The following is a 21,064-nucleotide window of genomic DNA, read 5'->3' on the forward strand; positions in this document are numbered from 1 at the left end:
GCTAGAAATCTGGAATATTACACAGGAATCAGTCAATCGTTTTCACCCAGCACTTACTGTAGGCAGAGAACTGAACTACAGGCTTGGGAGCTTACAATAGAGTTATAAAAGACACAACCACTCGTTGTTGGGTAGAGACTGTCTCTATAGATTGCTGACTTGTACTTCCCAAGTGCTTAGTACAGGGCTCTGCACACAGTAAACACTCAATAAATACAATTGAATGAATAATCCATCAGGGAAGACAAACAATGATATAATTTAAGAAGGAGGAGGAGAAGGAGGGGGAAAGTGGATATGTAAGTGAATGACTATATCATCAATATATAAGTATGAGCGTATGTACAAAAGTGATAAAGGTAGTTGTGATAATGTAAGTGAAAGAAGCAGTGGGGATACAAACAAGGGTTGAGGTAAGGTCTCCCAGAATTCTAAAATGTCATTCCACCAAAGCCTCAGGGATCGCAGAAATATTCCGCCCTTTGGAATTCACTTTTGATTAGACTGACCCACCTTCCCAGGTTTTGTCAAGACCGTCCTGAATTTTCATCCTGAGCAGTTTTAGAAATTTAGGAATGTCCTGGAAGTCAGACTGTCCCTGGTGCTTATGGCTCACTGTGGGACTTAACCAGACACACAACCGTGCTCCAGCTTGGATGTGAGGGCCCAAATGCCCACAGTGAGCCATGAGTACCAGGGACAGTCTGACTTCCAGGACATTTCTAAATTTCTTAAACTGCTCAGGATGAAAATTCAGGATGGTCTTGACAAAACCTGGGTAGGCGGGTCAGTCTAATCAAAAGTGAATTCCAAAAGGCAGAATATTTCTGCAATCCCTGAGGCTTTGGTGGAATGACCCCGGGCTGGGCCTGTAGCACTGAATGCTCCAGAGACAAAACTAATCTCGTCCTCTAGACTGTATGGTTTTTGTGCACAGGGAATGTGTCTCTTGTTTTATGGTACTCTCCCAGGTGCTTAATTCAGGGCTTTGCACACAGTAAGTGCTCAAAAAATACTATTGAGTGAACGAATGAATGAATTGCCCTTCCTTTCCTCCTTAGACTGCCTTTACTACCTCAAGCATGTTTCTCTAGAGACTCTTAAAAACAATTGCAGAAGGTGAAATTTATTCTGGCTCCTTTAAAGGCAAAAACCTACTTAGGGGCATAGAGATCTCTCACAAGAACTTCTCTCTGCAGAAAGACAGAAGGGAAGCAGATGATAAATTTAAGGGAGGGAGAGAGATTCAAATGGGGCAACTTTATGTTCTTCTGACTGCATTCTCCCCCTCCCACACACACTTCAGGAACCACATTTAGCCCTTAAACTTTTAAGAGAAGCCCACAGCCCACAGTTCAGGCCACAGACCTGCTTTGGCATGCATTATTCTGATATTTGAAGAAGAGACAAGTCTCGGGGCCTGAATTACTTCAATTGGCCGGATTTCCCAGATAATTGCCAACTCTTCATTCTCCTCTGTGCTGGCAACACTAGGCAGGGCTCCAAACAGTCTCTCCGGGGGCAGGGAACAACCCACAGTTCCCTGCATCTCAGGCTGCCCTGATCAAATCTACATAATCACGCTGTCATATTCAGTCAAATTCAGCAGAGCTCCATCCCCAAAGCCCAGAGCAGGCCCCTCTCTTCAGATCATCTTCCTCAGTCTCCCTTTCTTCGGAAGGCTGTTTTACTTCTGCTGTTTGGGTTTCTTTCCCTCTTCCTTTTCCTTCTCTTCACTCCCCAGCCCAACCCCTGACTTCAGTCACCTCTTTCTTCCTCGCCGACTGGTTTAAAGTATTAGAGACAACAGAAAGAACACGTTGTTGTGCTACCATCTACCTAACGTGCGGGGCTCTTGGGGATGTTGCTTTTATGCAGATAAAACGTTTGGGAATCCCGGGTGTTTATGAGGCGGTCTGTTCCGACAGCAGAGTCATTTCCAATGCTGTTGTAGAATCAAAACCGGGAGTTTCACTGCTCACTCTGCCTCTGGATTGAAACCAGGGCCGCTTTCCTCACATGTGTTCACTCACGGCGGCAGTTGGAAATGCTCCCTGGAGACAGGAGTCGTGCCAACATTTGCCCTCTGACTTCATAGTGAGTCGATTTGCACCCATTAAAAATCCCCCCAGGCTGTCTTCCCTTTCGCTCATGTTCTCCAGCCTAGAACCGAGGACACCCCTCGCTGACCACTCCTGGGCTGGGACATGGTCTTGACTGCCTCCACCGGGGCTTCAAAGACAATGGGACAGCCAAGGTAGAGAAAGAAGAGCAGCTGGGTGTCAGCAGGAGGACAAGGCGGGAGGACCCAAAAGGGGATAAATGCCCAGGAGGGCAACAGCATCACTCCTCCGAGCATCTTTTAGCGTCACTATGGGAGCAGAACACTGAGCTACATGAATCACCCGGGCGGCTCCGTGTGTTACAGTTCATGTCTCCTGGCCTCTATCAGCGCTACACCAGCTCCTTCTGTTTATCCAGGCAAATTAGCCGGGGGGCACGAAAGGAGAAGTCAGGTCCTCTGCCTTCTAGTTCAGGACTCTGAGAGAGATTCCCATCTCTTTCAGCATTTTGCTTTTGTTTTTCTTCTTACACAATAATTCCCGGTAAGTTCGTTTCTAGCACCGGCAGAGTTTGCTCCATTCTATTCAAATGTTCATCTACCTGAAGATTTCCATCTTTTAGGATGATTTGGTGTGGTTGCTGCCTGGGGGTTTGGGTTGGGTTAACCCCACACCTTTCAGAATTACATTTCTAGGGCCTTACTCTTTTTTCCCCCTACCTCTTTTCCCTGAATATTTTTGTTTTGTCTTCAAAGTGACATCAGTTTCTTTAGATTTTGGATTTTTTTCCCCTTCAAGTATTATTATTTGCCTTTGGTTCTCTCCTGTCTCTCTCATTGTCAACCTTCCTTCTGCCTGGATTTAGTACAGTGCTCTGCACAGAGTAAGCGTTCAATAAATAAACACCATCGATCGATTTGATCTTGACAATCTTCGCCATTGGTAGTGTTCTCTGTCTGGTGTCAACTCCTTTCTTTGTCTCGTGTCAACTACCCTTTTTCTTTTTTTTTTTCCTTTCATTGTCCAGTTGTTTTGGAACTGTTTCTGCTTTTTCTTTTTTTGTGTGTGTATCAGATTCTCTGTAATTTGAAGCATTTAAAATCACATCTCTACCAAGAGACCTTCCTCAACTAAGCCCTCACCTCCCCTACTCACTCCCTCTTCTGTGTCACCTGTGAACTTGGACCTTTACCTTTTTAATACTAGATACTGACCCCCCTCTCAGCTCCACAGCTCTTACGAACAAATCCATCATTAATTTTAAAGTCTGTTTCCCTCTCTAGAATAGAAGTTGATTGAGAGCAGGGAACAGGTCTACCAACTCTGTTGCATTGTAATCTCTCAAGCACTTACTACAGTGCTCTGCACTCAATAAGCGCTCAAATACTACTGGTTGATTACCTTCAAGTTCTGTTTTTATATTTAGTTGTCTTTTGCAATTCAAGAAGTTGCCACTTACTGTGGAGCTCACCTATGGGTGACTGAAAAATCCTAGGTGGAACAGAGTCCCTACCCACCTGCAAACTGTCCTGTTGGAGAGTTGTCATATTTGCAGAGCACTTGGCATCATTTACATTTTAGCTTCCTCACCTTACAATCCACTTACTCAAAAAGAGCAGCTCCTTTCTAGACTGTGTTCACCACACAAATCCGTCTGCTGCCGTTGTCTCGACTGAGGTGTAACAGTCTGAGCCCTCACTTTATTGCATCCTTATAACGGTTTCCTCTGCGTCCTTTGTTTTCTGTTGCCCAGTTTCAGCTCACCAATCAGCAGATTTTTTTGCAGATCTTCCTTTCATCCATTCTTCTCCCATGAAGCACCCAGGGAAGCTGGGTTGAAGTGTGTAACAAAGCCTCCTTTGTACTGGGATGTCATTATTTGAATGGGGTCTTGCCACTTGATGTTGAGTATTGCCCATTCATGACACTGATGGAACTGCCATAGCTGCCCACAGCTGGACTCTATCTAGAGCTGGAGTCTTCGCTGTGGCTGCAAATGTCATCCATCTGATACACGATCTCTTACCGGTGGCCTGGAATGGTCATTCCTGCTGGGACTGGGTAGCTTGTTGGCTGGGGTTGCTGACACCTCACTCACTCAGCACCAGCTGACTGGAGGGGAGCAGATTTCATGTTCCAGCCCAGAAAGGGACTGTGGGGTGGCAGAGGGCAGTGAATAACAGAGGTTTTAGCGGGGTGGAATGGGCACAAAAGGAAGTTTGCCAAGTGCTCCCCATCCCTCTCTGTATTTCTCCCCATGTTACCATTTTCCTTCTCCTATTTTTCCTCATCTCTCTCTCCTCTTTCTCCTCTTCTGCTTTCTCTCCATTTTACCTCTTTCTCTAGTCATTATCTCTCTCTCTCTCTTTCTCTCTTGCTCTTTCCCTTCTGCACACCTTCCTCTTTTTAACTGGCCCCACCACATGGAGGCTGCCCATGTGCCCGCACCTAAAGTTTGTGAAGTGAGGAATCAGGACACCTCACTCCCTTAGCTTATCAACTACAAGTTCCTCATAAATGGAAGCAGTGCAGCCTGGTGGAAAGAGCATGGTCCTGGGATTCAGGAGACCTGGGTTCTAATCCCAGCTCTGCCACCTGCTTGCCCTGTGTCATTTAACTTTCTGTGCCTTAGTTTCCTCATCTGTAAAGTACCTGTTCTCCCTCCCTGCTTAGACTGTGGAATAGGGGCTATGTTTGACTTGATTGCCTTGTATCCACCCCGATTCTTGGTCTAAATTAATTGCTTAGCAAATACTGCTATCATTATCACCCTCCAAACACTGATTTTCAGTAAACTGATCAGTAAAGAGCCCAAGCGACTGACCCACTCCTTGATATTCCGGACCAGGCTTTCCAGCTTCCTTTCTCCTGCATTCCTAGTCACACTCCAGAGATCATCAGCTTTCCCCAGCCTTGTGCCTTTCAAATGGGACCACTTTCAGTCCCCAGGAACTTTTAGCTGTTATTCTCCACAGCTGTGGAGACAGCGCCTTGGTTGGGATCCAAACGGCTGAATCACTCATTTCCTGTTTTAAATCTGGATCTAAGAAATTTCTATTTGATGCTGGATTTTTTTTTAAACTGTGATTTTGGGAAAACGATCTTAAATAAAGGCATTTTGAGGCAGGAATCATGTCAAGCCAATGTGTTTTACAGGCCTCTGCCCTAGATGAAGGATCCAGTGTTGAGAAGGGTTCTTTCAAGTGATCGTCATTCAGAGGGTGGCATTTAGGAACAGGGACTTGGGATTCCTGGGTTTGATTCTCAGCTCTGCACTAATTTATTCCTGTCACAGGGACAAGTTGCTCCAATGCCCGCTCTTTCCAGTTCATTCAGGACATCCTTCACTGTGCGCTCACCTGAGAAGAGCTGTGTTGAATATTTAGAATTATCTACGATGGAAGGGGAATGAGAACCATGTGGGTATGCAGTTCCAAGGCTGCTTAGCCCTTTCAGTGTGCAAATCACTGAATAGAGTCCAGGCTCATTATGTGCCATCCTATCAGGCTCCTACCTCTAAATCACCTCCATTACCTCCCCCGTTTATAACGGCACGTCATTATCCTGCTCATTCCTTGGCTAGAGTTGTCCAGTTTCTGGAGTCACTTCCCCCCAAGCTCCCCCCAGAGTAAGTTAGGCATCTGGGGGAGATGCATTAGCCCCAAGGAATTGGGGAAAATTTTGGCGATCAGTTAGGAATGTCAATGGACTTGAGAAACTGGAAGTTGACCGATGAGAAAGCAAAGCAAGTTCCGCCGTTCAGCTGTTTGCTTTCAGAAAGTGTTACCAAATGGCAGGAGTTGAGTAAGGAGTAGGCGGTGTTGGGGAGAGGATAGAGGGAGTGGGGGTAGCTGGGCCAGAGTTCAGGAAATGTCATTGGAATGGAGTACGACAAGGAAGTTGAAGTAAACAAACGTGGTTTCCTGGCTATGCCCTTCCCTAAATCCGTGTGCTATTTTGGAATGGGGGCGGAGAGACTGTGAGAACGTTAGGGAGATGGAAGAGGTAAGGATGGACCAGACAGTTGAAGGAAGTGGTTGGAGAGGGTGGAGACTCCAGGCTCCCATCCCTGAGTCCTTGATCCCATCATCCCATGTCTTGGGGTGACAGCTGGCAGGGCTGTGGCCATCCGATCCTCATCCCTCTCCCCCTCACCCATCTATATCTTAACCCTATACAATAAAATAATTGTGATACTAATTGTGATGCTCATTAAGCACTTACCATATGACAAGCCCTGTGCTAAGTGCTGGGGTAGCTACACTATCGGATCAGTCACATTCTCTGTCCCACATGGGGCTCACAGTCTAAGGATGGGGAGGGAGGACAGGTATTTAACCTCATTTCACAGAAGAGGAAACTGAGGCATGGAGAAGTTGCCTTTCTTGCCTGAAGTCACATAGTAGACAAGTGGGAGGGTTGAGATTAGATTCCCGGCCTCCTGATTCCCACCCTGGGCTCTTTCCAACAGGCCCCACTGCTTTTACACCAATGCCTATCCAGGGTCGGGGGAACTTTACTGAGTCAAATGGAGTAATTTTTCCTGAGCCCCAGAGTTTGAAGCATGACCTGGCCATGCTAGGGTTCCCTGACCTCATCCCCAGCATGATTTTAGGGTCCGGAAAAAACCTTGAACTCTGGTACTTAGGGCATGTAGCTCCCAAAATCCATGTTCGAATTTCTGCACAGAACTACAATTCTGATAGGGCCTTAAGATTTTAAGATAAATACCCTACCTCCTCCATCAGCCACACTCAAATTATTTTGTCTACACAACACCATCCATTCATTCAGTCTTAATTACTGAGTGCTTACAGTGCGCAGAACACTGTACTAAGAACTTGGGATAATACAATACAAAAATAAACAGAGGACACATTTCCTACCCACAATGAGCTGATGGTTTAGAGGACATAGATGCTAGTTGAAACCACATACCACAAGAAACACACTGATCCTTCTTGACTTCGGCAACAGGAAGCAAGCTTGTCTCTCTCTGAAAGGCCCCACAGCAACTAGCTAACTGATTCATTAGCAGCAATGTGGCCTAGTGGAAAGAGCATGAGTTTGGGGGTCAGAGGACCTGGGTTCTAATCCCTACTCTGCCAAATGTGTGAATGTGGGCAAGTCACTCGACCTCTCTGTGCCTCAGTTGGCTGTAAAATGGAGATTGAGACAGTGAGTCCCACGTGGTACTTGGACTGTGTCCAAGTTGATTAACTTTTATCCACTGAAGTGCTTAGTACAGTGCTCTGCACATAGTAAATACTCAATAAATACCATTGATGGATTGATATATTGAGCAGGATCCTCTTATACTTTATAAGCCTGCAGAGAATCCCTTCCAGAGAGTACATTGAGAGGGGAAAGTCTACCTCCCCTTCTCTAGCTAGCTACCAACTCACCCAGTAGTAAGCGGGGCTTCCCAGACTGAGCCCCCTCCTTCCTCTCCCTCTCCTACCCCTCCCCATCCCCCCCGCCTTACCTCCTTCCCCTCCCGACAGCACCTGTATATATGTATATATGTTTGTCCGTATTTATTACTCTTTTTATTTGTACATATTTATTCTATTTATTTTACTTTCTTAATATGTTTTGTTTTGTTGTCTGTCTCCCCCTTCTAGACTGTGAGCCCGTTGTTGGGTAGGGACCGTCTCTATATGTTGCCAACTTGTACTTCCCAAGCACTTAGTCCAGTGCTCTGCACACAGTAAGCACTCAATAACTACGATTGAATTAATTAATTAATTAATTAATTAATGACTTGGGAAATGGGGCTAAGGATGGAGCAGGGTGGTGTTTGTTTGTTTATGGTATTTGCTAAGCACTTGCTATGTACCATACACTGTACTAAGTGCTGAGATAGATGAAAGCTAGTCAGATTGGCTCTAGTCCATGCCCCTTGTGGGGCTCACAGCTTAAATCTCCATTTTACAGATGAGGTAACTGAGGCCCAGAGAAGTCGAGCCACTTGTCTAAGGTCACACAGCAGATACGTGGCGGAATCAGCATTAGAACCCAGGTCCTCCAGCTCCCGGGCCGGTGCACTAGGCCACATTGCTTCTCCAGCATGATGTTACTGCTGCCAGGATAGGAAACTCCCGTGACCAACCACCGAAACACTCCCAGGCACCCTGCAGGAGTCCCTGAAACCATGAAGTCATCTGGCCTGGGACAGATTCTCTAGGCCCCTGCACTTTAGAGCGGGTCCCTGGAAAAGCATTCATAAGCATAAGCATTCATAAGCATCCTCCACAGATTCAGGGATCCTGCACGAAGATCCTGCATTGAGAAGCACTATGGCTTTATGGGTTGTACACGGACGTCAGAAGGACCTGGGTTCTAATTCTGGCTCTGCCATTTGTCTACCGTGTGATCTTGGCCAAATCGCTTCACTGGGCCTCAATCACCTCATCTGTAAATTGGGGATTAAGACTGTGAGCCTCGTGTGGGACGTGGACTGTGTCCAACCTGATCAGCTTGTACCTTACCCCAGCGCTTAGTAGAGTGGTATTTTTTAACGTCACAAAAAAAAAAAAGAAAGAAGCCTCTGCATTCTCTGCATTAGAGAAGCAGCGTGGCTCAGTGGAAAGAGCCCGGGCTTTGGAGTCAGAGGTCATGGGTTCAAATCCAGGCTCCGCCACTTGTCAGCTGTGTGACTTTGGGCAAGTCACTTCACTTCTCTGGGCCTCAGTTCCCTCATTTGTAAAATGGGGATGAAGACTGTGAGCCCCAAGCGGGACAACCTGATTACCTTGTATCTACCCCAGCGCTTAGAACAGTGCTTGGCACATAGTAAGCGCTTAACAAATACCAACATTATTATTATTTATTATTCCCTAGGATCCAGCCCTCATCACGCCTCTGATGTCTCCACTCAGGCCTTCGCTCTGCCTCCCCACCCAGTGGGTGCGGAAGCAGTCTGCTCCGGAGAGCGGACCTTGCTGAAATCCTGAAGAGGCTCCCTCACCCCAAATTCTGAGGCCTCTTGGAAGAGATTGGCTAAAGTGATTTATCTACAAAGATTGTGTTTCTTTGAACCAGTAGCAATATTGAAATGCACAGAGGCCCTTTCACTCCACAGCATCCAACAACGCTTCCCCCTCGCCACCGTTGCATGTGCTGCGGCAATACGATTACATGTCGTAATGCGCTTGGGAATTTTAAGGAACAACCAGCCCTTTGTTGATGCAAGTGATTCTCAGCGTTTACTATTCTACTCAGCACCCGGACTCTCCCAGGCTCTGCCCAAACACTTCCTACCCCAGCTGCTTGTCTGAGGGAGTGAGAAATGAGCACATTTTCTCTCCTTTTCCTAGCCACTCACAAGCCCTCGTCCCCACCCCAAGCCTGGATCTTGTATCCTCAGAAGGGAGGGTTTTGGATGATGCCAGACCCCAAGTGTGCCGGCTTTTCATTTTGAAAGGATGGGGTTGGGGGGACTGTGAGCCCGTTGTTGGGTAGGGGCCATCTCTATATGTTGCCGACTTGTACTTCCCAAGCACTTAGTACAGTGCTCTGCACACAGTAAGCGCTCAATAAATGCAATTGAATGAATGAATGAGTGAATGAATGAGTGAATGAACAAAATGATCAAATCATGAGTGGAGGTACAGGTTGGAGCCAGTGATCTGAGCCAGAAATATGTAATGGACGTTAGAGTAAGCCACAAAGTATATCATCATCATCATCAATCATATTTATTGAGCGCTTACTGTGTGCAGAGCACTGTACTAAGCGCTTGGGAAGTACAAATTGGCAACATATAGAGACAGTCCCTGCCCAACAGTGGACTCACAGTCTAAAAGGGGGAGACAGAGAACAAAACCAAACATACTAACAAAATAAAATAAATAGAATAGATATGTACAAGTAATAAAACATAGTGCCGGCTTTGTGTCCTTTTCAAGTCCCTTAACTGCCCTGTGTCTCAGTTTCCTCTTCTGTTAAGTAGGGATTAAATATTAATATCTAAGTAGGGATTAAATATTCCCTGCCAACTAGACTGTGAACCCAATGTGGGACGATGATTGGGTCTGGTTTGATTGTATTGTATATTTCCTTAGTGTTCAGTACAATATTTGGCACAGAGCTAGCACTTAAAAGAGAAGAACTGAGAAGCAGCGAGGCTCAGTGGAAAGAGCCCGGGCTTTGGAGTCAGAGGTCGTGGGTTCAAATCCCCGCTCCGCCACTTGTCAGCTGTGTGACTTTGGGCAGGTCACTTCACTTCTCTGTGCCTCAATTACCTCATCTGTAAAATGGGGATGAAGACTGTGAGCCCCCCGTGGGACAACCTGATCACCTTGTATCCTCCCCAGCGCTTAGAACAGTGCTTTGCACAGAGTAAGTGCTTAATAGATGCTATCATTAAAAATACTACAATTATTATTACAAGAGTGTTGTGACCCTCAATGAAGCATTAAAAAAATGCATGCAAACTATACTGCTCTGCTTTCCAATGTACCTCTAGCACACACTAGTTGGGAAAAAAAATTAGGGCATCATCATCATCATCAATCGTATTTATTGAGCGCTTACTGTGTCCAGAGCACTATACTAAGCGCTTGGGAAGTACAAGTTGGCAACATATAGAGACAGTCCCTACCCAACAGTGGGCTCACAGTCTAAAAGATCTGCAACAACAATCATTATGTTGTTGTTGGTGTCTTTAGTTTTGCTTCTTCTTAGCCCTTCTGCTCCCATCCCCTTTGTCCTGCAGCCACCACAGTAATCATAGTAATAATAATAACTGTGCTATTTGTTAAATGCTTACTATGTGCCAGGCACTGTAGACCGTGAGCCCGTTGTTGGGTAGGGACCATCTCTATATGTTGCCAATTTGTACTTCCCAAGTTCATAGTACAGTGCTCTGCACACAGTTAAGCGCTCAATAAATACGATTGAAAGAATGAACATACTAAGTAGATACGAGATAATTGGGTCGTACACAGTCCCTGTCCCACACAAGGCTCACAGTCTTAATCCCCATTTTCCAGATGAGGGAACTGAGACCCGGAGCAGCAAAGTGACTTGCCCAAGCTCACTCAGCAGACAAGCGGAGGAGCAGGGAGCAGAACCCAGGTGCTCTGACTCCCAAGTCGATGCCCTTTCCACTAGGACAAGCTGCTTTTCAAGACTGCAAGACCCAAGAATCCTGCCCTACGGCCCCAGATGACACGTATTAAGCTATAATACGTGGCTTGAACTGTATTTCCAAGGTGTGACACTGACATCACACAGAGAAAGCCAAACATTGTTGGTGCCAAAGAGGCATGCCCTACTAGCAGAGCATGACTGGAGATTAGATGAATTAACTGGGCCGAACCGGCCGAAATAAAATTAGCATGAAGAAAGCACAACGTTTTAGAATAAAGAAGCACTTTATCCTCTGGGGATTCTGCTGCATTTTTCGATTCCAGTTGGGTATGAACGCATGACCATTCACACTTGTGGCTCAAGCATATGCAGGGGTAGAAAAGTGCAGGAAAGGGAGAGATGGATATGACTACAGGAGGAAACACAGGAAGAGGCAAAGGGACAGAAAGCGTAATAAAGAAAAGGAAAAAAGAGACAAACGGAAAGGGAGACGGAATCCTTGAGCAAACACCAAACTCTCGCTGTTTCCTGTTTCCATTTCTGCTCCCCTATCCCTCCACCTCAGTACTCTTTCCAGACCCCTGCTTTAACCCCAGGCCACTGTCCTTCTTCATTCAGTCAATCAATGCTATATATTGAGCATTTACTGGGTGTAGAGAGCCGTACTAAGTGTTTGGGAGAATATGATGATGATGATGATGACATTTATTAAGCGCTTACTGTATGCAAAGCACTATTCTAAGCGCTGGGGAGATTACAAGGTGATCAGGTTGTCCCACGAGAGGCCCACAGTCTTCATCCCCATTTTACAGGTGAGGGAACTGAGGCACAGAGAAGTGAAGTGACTTGCCCAAAGTCACAGAGCTGACAATTAGCAGAGCGGGGATTTGAACCCGTGACCTCTGACTCCAAAGCCTGGCATCTTTCCACTGAGCCACGCTGCTTCTCTGCGTGCTTCTCTAATACAGTAGAATTTGTAGACACAACAACCCCTGCCTTCACACTCTTCCCCCCTTCCCACTAAGCGGTTACTGTGAAGCCCCAGTTGGGCAGGTAGCGAACCACTTGCAGGAGTTGTTGGGACCTTCTCCTCCACCCATTGTCTGAACAATGGACAGATTTTCACCGCTCCCACCATCTTGGCACCCACCTCAAGGGAATGAGGAACAAGAGTGGCAAAGCAGTTGTAGAACTGGCTCTGCAGGAGCAAAAATATGGTTTTCCCTGCCCAGACCGCTGGTTAGACTGTGATTCCCTTGATACTGGTACCTAAACCAGGGATTCTCTTCTCTGAGCTTTTTCTGGCACCAACAGCCCTCGGCACCCAAAAGGAAGAACTCCAAGGAGATGACGTTAGTGGATGAGACCTAGATCCCTTCCTCCCTCTCGCAGAAGGGAGACACATGTGTACAGAATAGCAGGGACTTCTCTAGACTGTGAGGTCATTGTGGGCAGGGAATGTCATGGTTTATTGTTGTACTATATTTTGCCAAGCACCTAGTACAGTGTTGTGCACACAGTAAGCGCTCAATAAATACAATTAAATGAATTCCAAGGACATCCCAAACACACTGGTTATATTGATCCATATTCTCCCAGTATCAAAGCCCCCCTCTGGGGCTTGTTGGGTACTCTGAAAGGCCCGTTCACTCATTCAAAGCTATAAGGCCATTAAGCGCACAACTTGTGAGGAGGAGTTTGTTTTATGGTACTTGTTAAGCACTTACTATGTGTCAAACGCTTTTCTAAGCATTGGGGTTGGTACAGGTCAGTTAGGTCAGAGACAGTCCCTGTCCCAACTCTGAAATAGGAGGAGAGCGGGTACTGAATCCCCATTTTACACTCAAGGAAACTGAGGCACACAGAAGTTAAACGACTTGCCCAGGATCACACAGCAAGCAATTGGCCGAGTCAGGACTAGAACCCAGGTCCCCTGACTCTCAAGCCCGTGCTCTATCCACTTGGCCAAACTATTTCCTAGAGACCTGAATAAGTGAATAGGGCCCATTGGCATCTAATAGGAAGTGCCTTCTAACCAGGTGTGTCTTCAGAGCGAGTGGGTGTACACACTGCTGTAAACAATCATATAGGTATAGGCTTGTGTGACTCCACCCCTCTCCCCCACCCACTCTCCTGGTATGTAGGCCAGTATTATAGACCTATCACTGCTCTCTGGGTTCAAAGACGGGGTTGCCGACGGCGAGATTTTATCCGTGTGTGCACCAATGTGGATGATAAGACTAATGCGTGACTGACAAGACTTTCCACCTCATGTGTGTGAAAAGCTTTTCCCTTGCTGTGGCATTTGTTACCCGCAGTGCCTGGCGCTGTTTTGTGTCAATATTTTTCCAAAGCCACCGCTCCGAGACAGTCACCCTGTTTCTAATTCTGAAAGTCAGGCTGCTTGTCTTCTGCTCTGCCTTCCAACCGCAAGCTGCTAGACTACATCATTTCAGGTTTTCATTGTGTCTTTATAGCTCTTTCTTCCCTCCCTGTTTTAATTACTCCATTTCAGCTCACCATCGGAGAGCTATTTGGGTTTCCTGCTGTCATCTGTTCTCCTCGCCTGATCCAGCCAGGGTCTGATGCGATTAGCATCACTTCGGTGTTGATGGACTAATTGTTGGTGATCTTGTTTTGTTGTTTAAAGTAAAGTAGTGCAAATAAATGGTGTTAGTAGAATTGCCCAAGAAGTTGAGTGTGGCTTTATAGAAAATTCAAGTCCCATGGTTATAATAATAATGATGATGGCATTTGTTAAGTGCTTACTATGTGCAAAGCACTGTTCTAAGTGCTGGGGAGGATACAAGGTGATCTCTGGGCCTCCGTTCCCTCATCTGTAAAATGGGGATTAAAGCTATAAACCCCCCGTGGGACAACCTGATCACCTTGAAACCTCCCCAACGCTTAGAACAGTGCTTTGCACATAGTAAGCGCTTAACAAATACCATCATTATATTATTATTAATGAAGTGCTCAACAAATGCTACTACGAATTCTTCTGACAACCTGATCTTTCTGGATAGACAACGGTTGTGTACACACCTTGGGGAGTTGGTCAAGCTACAGATCTAATAATGTGACTGATTAATAGATTGAATGCAGAATTCATCAAGAACCTAACTCCTGTGTTACAGGAGAACTGAGTCGACTACCGAGTAACTTACCTAAATGAATAACTACAGTAATGCACACAGTACAGGAAGTCCTTAATTTACAATGTTCCAAAGTTACACACTAAGCAGGAGACCACCTGCTTCTTCTTTTCCATTTCACTAATGGAAAAAACACAGGCCTAAGAGTCAGAAGACCTGGGTTCTAATCATGGCCCCACCCTTGCCAGCTCTGTGGCCTTGGGCCAATCAGTTGATTTCTCTGAACCTCAGTTTTTTCATATGTAAAATGGGGATTCAATATCTGTACTCCCTCCTATTTGGCCAGTGAGCCCCATTTTGGGCGGAGACTGTGTCCTACATGATTATTTTGTGTTTACCCCAGGACTTAGTACAGTGCTTTGCAGATAGTAAGCACTTAGCAAATACAACAGTTAGTATTAAAGCAGGCCGTACTTGAAGTGTTTCTACAGTCACACCCTTTTTGAGTTTTATCACAGATCTGCTTTGATTTTATGTCATTTCCCTGCTTCACCTTACAGAAGTGTTCCTGATTTTCAGGTTTCACCTTCTAGACCCCAAAGAACCTCCTGTGGAACAGAAACTGTGTCTAAATAGATAATCTTGTACTTACCCCAGCACTTAGCACAGTGCTTGACACATAATAAGCCCTTAGTAAATACCATTGCCATCATCATTATTATTACATTAAAAAAAGAGATGGGAAGTGAAGAACTCCAGCACCCATCCTTCTTCATTTATACTTTACAGCTCTTTCACTATTGGTTTATGGTGACAGTTGGAAAAAAAAAAAGCAATGAAGCAGTTAGGCCAAGTGGAAAGAGTATGGGCGTGGGTGTCAGAGGACCTGGGTTCTAATTTCAGCTCTACCACTTGTCTTTTGGGTGACTTTGGGCAAATCACTTTAACTTCTCTGAGCCTCAGCTACCTCATTTGTAAAATGGAGATCAAGAGGGTGAGCCCTTTGTGAGACAGGGATTGTGTCCAACCTAATTATCCTGGATCTAACCCAGAATTTAGTAAAAAATTAAAAAATGAAAAACAGAAAATAAAGAGAAAAGCATCATCCATTTATTTCTAAACTGAAACTAGTATCCAAGAAAAATCAACACCGAGAAGAGATCCGAGAGCACAGAGCTGGAAACAACAGAGGCACCTATTTCCTTTCACATCCATTAATTTGAAACTTGCGTCACTTTCCACAGTATCCCAATTTTTCCTTCTTCCTGGGTTTTCCTTCATCCCATTTCCCGATGTCTCCCTTCTGTGGCATTTTCCCCCATGAATTACACTTTAACACTGTCTTTCATCCTGATGAGTTCCCTTTCAATTTCAACTGAAACCCCAGTAGAACGGAAGCAATGTATAAAGTCCAATGATTTCATTGAAAACCAGAATTTATTGCCTCCTTGTGTCATTTTTATTAATTGTTAAAAGTTAATGTTATCCAGATCTGCAGATTTGTTCATGATCAAGGTCCTTCGTTAGGAGCTTTGTCTCTCTCTCTCTCTCTCTGTCTCTCTCTCTCCCTCTTGGCCTCACTATCTCTCTCTCCCTAGCTGAAAGGAACATCCTGTTACAGTGGAATTGTTTGTAATGAATTTCTTTACACTTGGGAATCAAGGAATTTGACCCTTAAACAACACATCACCACATAAAAAATGTGTTCAGATCAGAATGAGCCGAACAATCCAGGTGGCTAGGGAATGTTTTAAATACAGTCCATTAATCAATCTGTGCCATTTACTGGGCACTTACTAAGTGCTAGGCGCTCAACTAAGCGCTTGGGAGAGCCCAACAGTAGCAAGGCAAATGCTCCCTGCCCTCCAGGACAATACGGTCTAATGGGGGGGAACAGCTGGAAATAATTTATAGACAGTGAAAGCTGGAAGAAAAACAAATATGAAGCCAGAAGCAGTCCCAGCACATCAGAATGAAAGAGATGAGCCAATAATTAAATGATTAGATAAATATCTAAATGAAAAATCTACATACGTACGTTAGTTCTGAGCATTTGATATTGGCCCCACCCTCCACCCTATGGCGCTTATGAATATATCTATAAATTTTATCAATTTATTTCTGTAAATGCCCATCTCCCCTTGTAGACTGTAAGCATTTTATGGGTAAGGAACGGGTCTGCCAACTCTGTTGTAAGATACTTTCCCAAACGGTTACTACAGTACTCTGCACATAGTGAGCACTCAGTAAATATCATCATCATCATCAATCATATTTATTGAGCGCTTACTATGTGCAGAGCACTGTACTAAGCGCTTGGGAAGTACAAATTGGCAACATATAGAGACAGTCCCTACCCAACAGTGGGCTCACAGTCTAAAAGGGGGAGACAGAGAACAAAACCAAACAACTAACAAAATAAAATAAATAGAATAGATATGTACAAGTAAAATAAATAAATAAATAAATAGAGTAATAAATATGTACAAACATATATACATATATACACTGATAGATTGATTGATTGAAGAGCTAGCTACAGTTGGAAGATGAGTTTGGAAGCAGTAAACTGTGTGAGCAGAAGAGTGGCAGGTGAGGAGAGCCCGTGTAAGATGGAGAGGGCTTGTTGAGGGTCAGTAAACTCTAACTCTGCCGTCACGAAGTTTTCCTTAGTTTCGAGAACAGGCTGGCAAAACACAAGGCTCAAATCAGGAGGACTCTACCAGCTCTTCTGATCCTTTCAGGTCGTTGTCCAGGCTCACTGCTCTTCTCAACTTCAAGGCACTTCGTTAATCATATCTCCTCTGGGAAGCTTTCCATTCATTCATTCATTCAATAGCATTTATTGAGCGATTACTGAGTATAAATCAATCAATCAATCAATCAATCGGATTTATTGAGCGCTTACTATGTGCAGAGCACTGTACTAAGCGCTTGGGAAGTACAAATTGGCATCACATAGAGACAGTCCCTACCCAACAGTGGGCTCACAGTCTAAAAGGGGGAGACAGAGAACAGAACCAAACATACCAACAAAATAAAATAAGTAGGATAGAAATGTACAAGTAAAATAAATAAATAAATAGATAAATAGAGTAATAAATATGTACAACCATATATACATATATACAGGTGCTGTGGGGAAGGGAAGGAGGTAAGACGGGAGGATGGAGCACTGTCCTAAGCACTTGGGAGGGTATAATATAAGAGTTGGCAGACCCATTCCCTGCCAACAGAAAGCTTAGTCTAGAGGAGGAGATGGACATTCATAGAAATAAATTGATATAATTTAGAGATATAGCCATCAGTGCTTAATTACTTTAAGCAGTATTTTCCCTGATTAATCTCCCATTTCCCCTATCTATTTACCTCCTACAGCCATTTCACCAATGTCATATGATAATGATGACGGCATTTATTAAGCGCTTACTATGTGCAAAGTACTGTTCTAAGTGTTGGGGAGGTTACAAGGTGATCAGGTTGTCCAACGGGGGGCTCACAGTCTTAATCCCCATTTTACAGATGAGGTAACAGCCACAGAGAAATTGTGACTTGCCCAACGTCACACAGCTGACAGTTGGCGAAGCAGGGATTTGAACCCATGACCTCTGACTCCAAAGTCTGTGCTCTTTCCACTGAGCCACGCTGCTTCTTCGTGGCTCAGTGGAAAGTGGAAAGTACATTATTGAAAGTAATAATAATAATAATAATAATGGCATTTATTAAGCACTTACTATGTGCAAAGCACTGTTCTAAGCGCTGGGGAGATTACAAGGTGATCAGGTTGGCCTACGGTGGGCTCACAGTCTTAATCCCCATATTTTACAGATGAGGTAACTGAGTCCCAGAGAAGTTAAGTGACTTGCCCGAAGTCACACAGCTGACAACTGGCAATCATATTTATGGTGCCCTTACTGTGTTCAAAGCACTTTACTCAAAGCCCACTCCCAACCCCACCTTGATAGCCCTTACGTACTTTTCTTTGGGCAAATCACTTAACTTCTCTGAGCCTCAGTTACCTCATCTGTAAAATGGGGATTTGTGAGCCCCACGTGGGACAACTGATAACCTTGTATCTATCCCAGCGCTTAGAACAGTGCTTGGCACATAGTAAGCACTTAACAAATACCATCATTATTATTATTATACCTTTATTCTGTATCTGTCCCCTTACTGTAGTTCATTTTAGGGCTGGTCTCCCTCTAGACTGTAAGCACCTCAAGGGCAAAGACCATGTGTACTCAACTCTGTTGTACTCGCAATAGTGCTTAGTACAGTACTCTGCACAGAGTAGGGGCTCAATAAATACTGTCAATTGGCTGACTGATTTGAGATACTGCAAAATAGGCCCTCAACTGCCATGGATGTACAGGAGATGTGCCATCTTTAAAAAGTACTTTGAAGCCAGGATGTTCTGGAGGGAAGACAAGAAGGGAAGGGAGGAAGTTGGGAGTGGAGTTTGGAGTAAGAAGTAAGGAGTATTGGGAAACCCCAAAGCATGGAATTGAACGGTGGGAAGTAAAATTCAGCAGCTAATGTCAGAACTACGTTGTAAACTCCCTCCTTGAGAGCAGGGATCGCGTCTAAACTACTTGACTGTATTCTACCAAATGCTTTAGTACAGTGCTCTACACACAGTAAGCTTGATGTTAAATGCCATGATGACCCTAGTTACCTAGTATTAATCTAAAGAGTCAATCAATCCATCAATCAATCGTATTTATTGAGCGCTTACTGTGTGCAGAGCACTGTACTAAGCGCTTGGGAAGTACAAGTTGGCAACATATAGAGACAGTCCCTACCCAACAGTGGGCTCACAGTGTAGAAGGGGGAGACAGAGAACAAAACCAAACATATTAACAAAATAAAATAAATAGAATAGATATGTACAAGTAAAATAAATAGAGTAATAAATATGTACAAACATATATACATATATACAGGTGCTATGGGAAAGGGAAGGAGGTAAGACGGCGGGATGGAGAGGGGGACGAGGGGGAGAGGAAGGAGGGGGCTCAGTCTGGGAAGGCCTCCTGGAGGAGGTGAGCTCTCAGTAGGGCCTGAAAGGCTTCTCCAACCAATTGTATCTTCTGAGCTAGACTAGAGCTGCTAAGTTTAAACCATCATCTTATGGACTGTAAGCTCATTGTGGGAAATGTGTCTGCCAACTCTGTTGTATTGTACTCTCTCAGATGCTTAATACAATGCTCTGCACATAGCAAGCACCCAATAAATATCATTGATAACAATCCTAAAACAGAGACTGACCTAATTCTCATGATAAACCTAAGAAAGTCCATTCCAAATGCTCTCAAAATTGGATTATGAAGTTATAGTTCTTAGCAATGCTGCCTCAATTTGTCTACACAAACTTCACAAGCACAAATACATTATAGGAGCTGAAATTGTACTCTGCAAATCAGATGAGCTGTAACAGTGAGCCTCATGATTTATATACTGGCCAATACTCCACTAAAGTCAGGATTTGTTGATAGGCCTGTTATTTAGATGTATTCAGAATCTCATCTTTCCTAGCCAGTGGAGACTGAGTTTTCTCCAAGAGGTTGGGTACATTTTTTTTTTTCCAAAGAGATGTCCAAGCCTGATTTTTTTCTGTTCCCCCAAGGTTAAAGCAAAGAGTGAGATGTCCTTTGCTTTCTTCCTTCCCTTACTCCCGGAGAATAATTCATCTGCATCAGAAGGTGACAGCTCTCGGCCCATGCAAAGGTAGCCCAAGCAAAGCTGTTAGGCATCTTTATAATTGTTCATGATCGGTATCTTCTGGCATTTAGCACGCTGGCTGGCTCTCTGACTCGTTCTTTGGCTGTACTGTAAACAATCCTTGAGAGGAAAAGCACTCAGCTTCTCTGAATTGTACTGCCTAGGCTTTTTCTGCAGCAGGTCCCTCTGACAGCCAGAGAGCTGATCCGAGAGGAAGCCTGGTAGCGGAGAAGGAAAAGGTTTCCAAACACAGACTCCAGTAGGAATGGACTTAGTGGATATTCCATAATAGTTATCTTTATCCCCGTTGTTAGTCCTTGGACAGAACACTGCTTTGGGAATCAAGAGACTCCTCAAAAATCTCCAGTGGCTACCAATCAATCTGCGCATCAGGCAGAAACTCCTCACCCTGGACTTCAAGGCTGTCCATCACCTCGCCCCCTCCTACCTCACCTCCGTTCTCCCCTTCTCCAGCCCAGCCCGCACCCTCCGCTCCTCTGCTGCTAATCTCCTCACTGTTAGGCCTCGTTCTCGCCTGTCCCACCATCGACCCCCGGCCCACGTCATCCCCCTGGCCTGGAATGCCCCCATTCCCTCTGCCCATCCGCCAAGCTCGCTCTCTTCCTCCCTTCAAGGCCCTACTGAGAGCTCACCTCCTCCAGGAGGCCTTCCCAGACTGAGCCCCTTCCTTCCTCTCCCCCTCGTCCCCCTCTCCATCCCCTCATCTTACCTCCTTCCCTTCCCCACAGCACCTGTATATATGTATATATATCTGTACATATTTATTACTCCATTTATTTATTTTACTTGTACATATCTATTCTATTTATTTTATTTTGTTAGTATGTTTGGTTTTGTTCTCTGTCTCCCTCTTTTAGACTGTGAGCCCACTGCTGGGTAGGGACTGTCTCTATATGTTGCCATCTTGTACTTCCCAAGTGCTTAGTACAGTGCTCTGCACACAGTAAGCTCTCAATAAATACGATTGACTGATTGATTGAAGAGACCTGGGTTGTAGTCTTGGTTCGGCCCGTACCTGGCAAATAATAATGGTGGTATTTATTAAGCGCTTACTATGTGCAAAGCACT

This window comes from Tachyglossus aculeatus, chromosome 18 (assembly GCF_015852505.1).
Source record: "Tachyglossus aculeatus isolate mTacAcu1 chromosome 18, mTacAcu1.pri, whole genome shotgun sequence".
Taxonomy (NCBI): Eukaryota; Metazoa; Chordata; class Mammalia; order Monotremata; family Tachyglossidae; genus Tachyglossus; species Tachyglossus aculeatus.